We start from the raw sequence: 9,810 nt of genomic DNA, 5'->3' as shown, positions 1-9,810 counted from the left end.
AGCCTCCACTCCAACTCAACTAAGTATTCCTCTCTTAGAATCCTTGGAGGAGATAGTCAAGATGTTCGTGCCTCACAATCATGGCATGCTTTTTCATGTCCCTCTAACCTCACACACTTTTCCTTTGAGGCTATGTCGTATGACACATCTCGCCTTGAGGGAATGGATTTGGTGGTTGGAGACCTATATGTACACAAACACACAAACAATATTTAGTCCACAATCAAGTATATAAATTTGCGTAGTTAAAAAAAGGCATACAACTAACCAAGGGAAAGGATACGTAAGTATACTCTTCTCTCCCTCTGGAATCTCTCCAATGGAAGTAGCTCTAGATCAAACTGGTAATCCATACCATTATATGGATATAAGTAAATTATCCCTATATGTATATGGTAAATCTTTGTGAATCAACATCATATATTTGGCCTACCAGTCCTTCCCCCTCTCATTGAATCAACCTTTCGCATTACCATGGTTTGGGGGTGTGTCACCCCAGATCCGACAGTACCAAACCCAATCACATGGAAAAACACGCTCCATGAAAAATGAGCTTAATATTGATCTGAAGAAACTTTCAAATCAACGCTCAACCCTCAAATCCTTGAGCTCACTCATAATCATTTGGAGCATGATGTCCTCCTAGCTATGGTGGACAAAATTATATGTCACCCACACCCTAACCATTATCCTCTTCTAATCTAATGTGGTGATGTTGAACCATAGATATGAGAAACCATCACCACTGTTGTTCATAACGTACGCTGCTGAATTTCCTCCATGCAGACCACCCCATCATGGATCACATCAAGATGGTCCCTGTGAAACTCTACATCTATCTTGACTAAAGGCCCTTGTAGAGCAAGCCTCATGTTTGTGACAACACCTCTAATAGAGATCCTCGTAAGGAAATAAATGTCAGTCCACTGGTACAAAATGGCTAATTAGTTACTAAAACAATGACTAAAATTTGCATATAAATGATTATTTTTCAGTCGGTGACCAATAGTAGCTAATTTACAGTATTTTATAATGAGAGCAACTTTTAGTCATTTTTATCTTAGTCGTTAATTGATTGTCTCAATTTTATCATCTAGAAATATATTTAGTCATAAATTTGGACATTAATTTAGTTATTGATTTAGTCATTAATTTCTACAATTAATGACCAAATATACAACAAAATATATTATTATATGATCATTTGAGAAAACCAATTAATGACCAAAGAAATATGACCAAAATGTTGGTTGTGTTATAAGATACTGTAAATTAGCTACGAATAGTCATATATATGCAGATTTTAGTCATAGTTTAAAACCAATTAATGACCAAAGAAATAAGACTAAATTTTTGTCGTGTTATAAGATACTATAGATTAGCTACTAATAGTTGTATATATGCAAAATTTAGTTGTCATTTGTAATGAAAATTTAATTATTTGCAATAGTAATTTATATTTTTTTGGTAGTTTCATATTCATTATATAAACGACTAATTTAGTCTTATATTCATTTTATTGTTGTTCATCATTAATCAATACAAACTACTAATTTAGTAGTTTTAGATTGATTTTATGTGTTCATTATTAATCAACATATATTAATTACTATGATTTTGCGAATAAATTAAAAAAACATCATACAATATGAATTGGTTCATCTAATATGAAAATGCAAAATTACATATGTTAGTTAAAATACTAAACAATATCAAGTGCAACTATAAATAATTTCAACCACGGAAATTATACTATATGAAATGTTGAGTATTACAATATGAGTTTTCAACTCAACATTGGTTGGACTACAATTTACACATGAAATGTTGTTTCATCACTATAAAACATTATCATTGTGTTGTCAAGTCATTGCAAGTGAATTCACCAACTATGAAGACTTGAACATCAGTCTCTATGTGTGTGTCTTATGTGGGATATTGGCTTTAAGGGTACCACTAGACTAGTTCTCTTCTCTCTCTTTTTGCATTTGTTGCTCTAGTGTTAGTGTTCTCCTCTTTCTTCAAATCCTACTGCTTACCATCAATACTGAGTTCCTTTTCTGAAAACAAAAGAACCTAGAATGCAGAGTGTAAGACATGAAAGACGATGAACAATAAAATATAAATGAAAGTAGACTATAAAGGATTTATATTACATATACCTCAACATCAACAATGTTAAATCCATTCTTCCCCATAAGAGCAAGAAACTCGAACAATTTTTCTTCAGTTGAGCGATAGTGGCCACTATGTGGCCAGATGACCTATATAAACAAATTAAAGTCACCATAGAAAAGAAGGCCTTCGTAACTTAGTATTCAACCATCAAGGAAACCTTAGGCACAATCATGCCAACTAAGTTACGTGCTAAAAATCTCAAGCTGTAAATAACTTGTTAAAACAAATATTCTGAAGTGTGATGTCTAATCCTTGTCATTTTATTCGAAACAACAATTTGTTGTCTAATGCATGAAATTGGTCAAGTATATAAACAACATGTTCTCAAATAACAACATGAAAGTAAAATTTTCTAATAATCATGAAAATCTTTCAATACAAAACAGTTAAAAGGATTTCAATCAATATCGTGTAATATTAATTTCATCTTCAAGCTTTGGTTGTTGTTTAAACAAACATAATACCAAGTACTTTCAATTTCATAGTTAAAATACAAAGAAAAATTGAAATAAAAATTCAAAATACAATCAAACAATAAAGAGAGGATATCATGGAATGGACATTGCAATTATAAAAAAATTGTTTACCTATCCATCGATATCTTATCATGCATTCCTAAAACATTTTCTTGCCTAAAATAGCCATAAGGTGAAAGAATCACAACGTTAAAAACCATAGGAATACTTACTAGAAACATTTCCAAAGTCGATGGATGAAGTGCCTGAAGGACCTCCAACAACAAATGAATGATATCCAAGAAATGATCTCTATATTGTCTCCCCATCCTTTTTCAAATCACATTTCATGTAACCTACCCACACCAGAGTCAAGTGAAAATCAAATGAAGGAAATGACATTTATTTTTATCTTTTATATGTATAAAATTTTAATATAATTTGTTTTGGTAACGTATTAATTTGTATTTAAAGCCTTCCTGTCATGAGCATGTATCAATCAAGTAGAACTTCAAAAAAATTGACCTCAATCAGGTCCTCTAACGATTTCTACAATATCAATATTTGCCTTTCTGTGATATCTTGGATATAAAAAAGAACATATCTGCAAACAAAAAAGCCATATATTACTTATGTTCAAACTATGCATATGGTGTATTCTTAGGTAACTTTTTAAGATGTCCCTCTAGCTTTACCAAAGAGGATTGTAGCTTGGTTAAACTCTTTATCCTTTCATTCAACATCAATTTCTGAAAGATAAATTTCACACATTATTCTTTCCCATTTCCCAACATGTTAGATATGATAAATTTAAAGTCACATAAAAGCAAGAGAAAACCATTTTCTAACCAAAACAAATAAACAAACAATACCTCTAATAAAAATTCACACCTCAGAAATTACTCTGCCACATGCTCAGACCAATGGTGATATTCTTTGAATCATCTTTAGGTCATATCTAATGGGATATTATTATTTTTACCATGATTGCAATTTGGTGCTAAAAGAAATATATAAATCTAGGTTATTATCAGTGAAATTCAAGTATAATTCAAAAAAATAATGTCATTATAAGGTATGGAGAGAGAAACATCCTCATAACTAAGATTCTCTATTTTAGTTTAGTTTGAGTTGAGTTGGTATTTGAATATATAGTTTTCTCTAAAGAAGTGAAATAGAAAGATGAGAATTGAAATAACCGTGTCAATTTTTAATTAATTCATATTATATATCTCTAAAATAGCCAGGTCATCCTTCTTTGCTATTTGATAGAGATTTATTGGCATAGAATAATAATGAATTAACTATCAAACACAATGATGCAATATATTAACCAAGGAAAGAAAAATGACATCGCTTTGGTATTTGCGTGCTTGAAGGAAATCCAACAATGGTTGTCTTCTTTCTTTATCTTGAAATAGTATTGAAGACAAATGTTGATTCAAAAATTGAACTCCGTTACCAATAGGAGATGGTTGTGTTGGGTAAGGAAAGGATGAATTGAAGGAATCAAGATCTAGATCCAATACATAGTTCTCCTTGTCACTACAAAATATAAAATTGTCATCATTTGCTTATCCAGGTAAAAATAAAAGTGAGTTTGTATTTGTGCACTTGTGATAGTATATGAAAAAGAGAGCACTAGTGGAAATCAAAGTGTGTTGTCCCATCATTCAACCTAAAAGAAAACTTATATATTTAGTTGTTGACTACAGTGGAAATCAAATGTAAAACCCACTCAACTTGATCTTTACATGACATAGTCGTAATGAACTAGTACAATAGAAGCATGCTAACTCATAAACAAGAGATGATAAAAAATAATAATGGAACATTATTTCCTACCACATAATTGGCATGAATAAAATTTCCACATAATTCATCCAAAAAATGAGAAGAACTTATGGCAAAAGAACATATCATTAGTGTTTTGTACCCTCTTTAACACATGTAGCCTAGGGAAGTAGAGGAGGCCAAATGTAGCAGGATTCCAATTGTGTGGGATATAAAAACAGAAATGTGGAAAAACATGCCTACCAATTCATGAAATCTCACTCTAAATAATAGAACATGTTGAGGATAGTAATGATGAAAATAGATCATGTATTAAGATCAAGCCCCTTATTGGTCATGAATTAGCAAGGCGGCTGGTAATTTTTACTCGTAAAAAAAAATATCATAATTAGTGTAATGACTGTGTGGATCTTTTTGTGAATTTTTTTACATTTATATTATGGCATCCTTGCAGGAGAGAGTGATGAAAGTTCTCCAAGTTTGGTTAGACTGGTTTCTCCTTTCATATGCTTATGTGAATGGACGGAGAGCTACCTTTCTTCGGTTTGGAAATTCAGGTGTCCCTCCCTTTCATTCAATATGTGGAGATGCCCCACCATTGAAGGACCTTGATAGTTCTAAATCCAATCTTATAGACATAAAAGATGGATCTGGTCCAAATCAAGATGTTGCTATGGTGATTGGAGAGGGAGCAACAACTCAAGAATTGTTTAGTATTCCTCTTGTGGAGCTTGAAAGATAGTGTAGGAAAAATGGTTTATCTATTTGTGGTAGTAGGGAGGTAATGTTTTTCTGATTTCTTAGCTTAGAAGAAGAAGAGAAGCATAAGAACCAAGATTAAGACGAGGATTTCAAGTATGGGTATAACTTTGCAATCAGAGGGAAGCATGCAAGAGAAACTGATGCTTATATACAATTGGGAGGGGGAAGGTGGAGCACAGGTGAAGAAAGAAAATCCATACTTTATGATGATAAGGACTATATATGATTATCATCATCTAGGAAAAATGTTCAAGAAGAATCATCTTTACGGTCATGGGTTGTGGAATGTGAATCAGTGGATGCCTCTTGCAGTGGAACTTTACCAAAAAATGTTGGTGTCATGATGGTAGTGTCACATGATGTGCCCCCAAAAGTTCAAAATATTCTAGGCAATGTCAAGGAAAATTTATTTCTATAATCCTTAACTCATATTTCGCCCCATCCATGTTTGATAGACCAATTATCAAGATCATGGACTGATCTTTTCTTTAATGAAGGAGTCCAAGGGATAACAATTTAAGGATATGATCAAATTTTTTAAAAAAATGGCAGTCTTGTGTTACTTGCAAGTACTTGGGTGTCAAATTTGCTGCCAAGCCAATGTTATTCACATGTCAAAATTTTGAGTATGACTTTGCGTTGAGTTTGAATAAGAGGATTTTTCTTAATACTATTTAGTCAAGGAAAAGAACCAAATTTAGAGTCCATTTGAATTATGATTCATGAAGCATAGTAACAGAGTTGGTGAGCTTAATAGGGCTCATCCTTGTCGTGATGTGTTACATTCGAATGGCATGAATGCATGAATTTAAAAAGGTTGAGATATGATATAAATCTTGGGGAATTATGACCAAATAAATAACCCAAACCTGACACTTGAGATATGATATAAAAATTGGGAAATTTTAACCAAATACATAGCGCAAACCTTAAACCTAGTAGTGTTACATACATTGTTTGAAGTGTGGCGTGGCTACTGAAGACAAATTTCTTAAATACTTTTAAAAATTAACATAAAAATAATTTATAAAGCATGGAATTTTTTTGTCAATCAAAAGTCGAACCCATAACAATTAAAGCGATAACCCGCAATGACAATCCAAAATCGACAAGACATATTGGAGCAATGTTCAAAACTCATTGGGAACATCCTAATCATACATTTTGCTCATCTAAAGCAACCGAAGATGTTACCTTTCCTGGGAAACATGGAATGTTAATGATATAAATGACAAAAATATAAATAATTAAAACTGACTATTAGAACCAGCACAAACAACAAATGATAAACAAAATGAAAATGGGGCAAAATGTTGCATACCACTCCATGAGACTTCCATCCGCTTCCAATACTTGATGTTGCCCAAGACTAAGCAGGTCATTCCACTGGTGTCCACATCCTTGTATCCACTCATCCTCATATCCACATACAACCTGCATTGGTCATACCCTTCCATAAAGAAAAAAATAAAAGAAAATGAAGCCCGAAAACCTTTTTACTGGTCAACAGTTTAAAGATTTTGAAGCGTGTATTTAAAAATAAGATTCTCATACCAATATCCTTGCTTTATTTCAAACTCTATTCCAATACATCACTTCAAAAACTTTACATGTCATGGATCGTCATAATTCAAGTCATCAATTAAACAAAGTTCTATCGACTCTAGAGTAGGGGTGCTCTCAAGAAATCAACTTAATACATTGATTTCCCTATCATGAAATTCAGTTATGTCTACATAAACATGTATATATGGAGATGAGAGAGTGGGGATCTGAGACGTCGAGGTATGGGATATTTTGAAAGTTCCTCCATTGCATTTCAAAACCAGACTAAGCCAGCTCTGCACTCATTTACGAGGTAAAATACATAAATATTCATTATGAACATCATGGAAAAAACCATGGAAGAATTTTATGGTCTTTTAACATCTTATAGCATGTTAACTTTTTTAATTTAGGTAGTGCAAATTTTCATTAAGGAATAGATATGAAACAAAGTCATTACTTAGTTTTGTTTCATATCTATTGGATATACTAAATTTTCAAACTGGACATAATAATGAACCAAAACATAATAGTCAACCTAAGCTACACCAATAAATGCTTTGTATAATTTTTTTTTATGCTATACCTAACAACTAAGTAGTAAATGAAAACATTCTTAAACATTGAAACATGTTGTTCATTGCACATGTAAAAGAAAAGCATAAATTCTATTTTTACCAAGATGAAGTTGTTACCCATTAACAAACATTGGAAATTAGGAAGCCTCTCGAACAAAAAATTGGGAAGGCACATATTTCTTTAAGCAAAGGCATAGCACATATGACCAGCTCCTTTAATTATTTAAAGCTCCCCATCATCTCAATCAATATGTCCACAAATAAATTGTATGCATTATCAGGATATGAGTCCATTTCCAGTACGGTCAAATTACTTCCACATTTCATATTGAGTCTCAGATAGAGCATGAAAGCTCTTGAAACAATATCCCATTCACTCTCAAACATTTTATCATGTATGCCCATGCATACACATACAAGACAACCTGTGTTTACAGTGGTTTATATTTTATCCACATAGAACTTGCATTTACACTGGTTTCATTGTAAAGCATTGAAAGTAATAGAAAAATCTAGATTTACATGGTTGTAGCTTGAAGTAATGCGATTGAAGAGGTTTTGTCCATATCTAGCGGTTGTTTGACGCAAATTCAATGATTCCTCTATTGAGGACCACAAACGCAAGGAGTGCACAAAAGGTTGAATATTGATGATCAAATATTCTTTATGGTTTGGCTAGTCAAGTGGGGCATCAAATCAAGTTGGATGAGCATAAAACTAAGATTCAAAAGGGGTCCTATGCAAGTGCTTTTAAATGATATCCCTTGGAAGCTTCAACATAGTACTCAATATAATCATACAAAGGACCACCCAAAATAAACCATCTAAGCCTGTCGAAGTTTGAAGAACCAAGTCACCCAATTTTAGAAGACCATTGCTACTATCATTTTGAGAAATTAATTTAATGTCAACATTTGGGATTGCTGGCAACACTGACCCTCAATATACTTTCCTAGGAATCCCACAAAAAAAGGAATATCAGGTTGGCACACATCAGTTTTAACAGCAATGTGTCGACTTCTTGGATAAAACAAGACCTTTTCAAAACTATTTTTGTCACTAGCATTCCTTTTATCTCTCAGAACAAAGACCATTTCATCTTCAAGATTGGCCCAATGAGTGTACATATATAAAACAATGTTGCTTGGTCCATTAGCACTTGAAACAAGTTTGACATTATTGATCATATCTATAAATGCACCCTCCTTTTGCCATATGTCTACAATAATGCTTCAAGGAAACTCATTTGCTTTGGGATAAGAACTTGAATCAACATGTATTTCACCACTGACTAGATATTTTTCACTGGTCAAATATATAAGCTTATGGTTCAATACATTGAATTCTAATGAATACATTCCAATGAAAATGCACGCGTTTAAGAAATGAAGCATGTGCACACGAGAAGCTTCTAAGCAGATTTGCTACCATCCTTTCTCAATCAACAAATTCATTAGTTCTTTGTTTGGCTCTACGATGTAAGAAGCCATAGGATGAGTAGACATAATACACAACAAATAGCCTTTCTGGATAAACACTATCTCTGAATTATTAGAAACACCAACATTGACATCAATAACCTTTCTCTCCCAACACCAATGATCATCCCAATCTAACAAATTAGATGAAGGGACATGTTTTACCTCAAGACCCAATGCACCAAGTAGGAATTTCTCAAATATGAAGTCCCTACTCTCATTTGTTAAACTTAAAGAGTTAATCTTCTCTGAACCTAGAGTTCAACAGGAAGAGAAGTAAGTGATATGGAAACTAAGGAGTCACATCCTTCCTTGCATATCACTGATTCATGGATATCAACAAGGGCCTTTATAAATTCAATGTCAAACATTGGTCTAGTTACTATCCCATGAATATGTGATGGTGAAAATTGAAGGCCAGAATCATGTTCTCTTATTGTGGTCAGTGGGGATATTCGATATTAACATGGTTGAACCTCGACGCAGAAGTTTCCCATATCATCAATCCTGTTTAGTTGAGGCTTAACATTGTCTGGCCCATGTGTCAAACCAACTTGACACTTGCCATAATAGCCATTTGTCACTAATTTTAGGGAACCACAAATATTATAATGTGTTTCTTCTATCTTTGAGATTGAAGCCATGTTTGGCACAACCATGAAATTCTCCAAACTTCTAAACTCAAAGTGATCCTTCTCAGCCTTGATTGTGTAGCATGTTGATGTTGCATGATCAAGTTTGTAATATCCCTAGACATATGTTGTAGCTCTTTCTCGTCCATCAACTAATATCTTAACACCTTCAAAATAGACTCCTTCAGAAGTCACCACAAGTCCTCCAACTAAGAAACTTGTGACGTAAAATGGCTGAGATATATTAAGATCACTGTGCTCAACAAGAACCTCTATAGATGGAAGTGAAACATCAAATATTGTATTCTCATCATTGTAGAATGGAAACAACCTTTATTTTACACATGGAATAAAATTAAAAGAAAATTTCCTATATGCATCAGATATT

The sequence above is a fragment of the Pinus tabuliformis genome, chromosome 3_2, assembly GCF_031772625.1.
Source record: "Pinus tabuliformis cultivar Carrire ecotype Pingquan chromosome 3_2, CPIR1, whole genome shotgun sequence".
Taxonomy (NCBI): domain Eukaryota; kingdom Viridiplantae; phylum Streptophyta; class Pinopsida; order Pinales; family Pinaceae; genus Pinus; species Pinus tabuliformis.
This window is presented reverse-complemented; position numbering follows the sequence as displayed.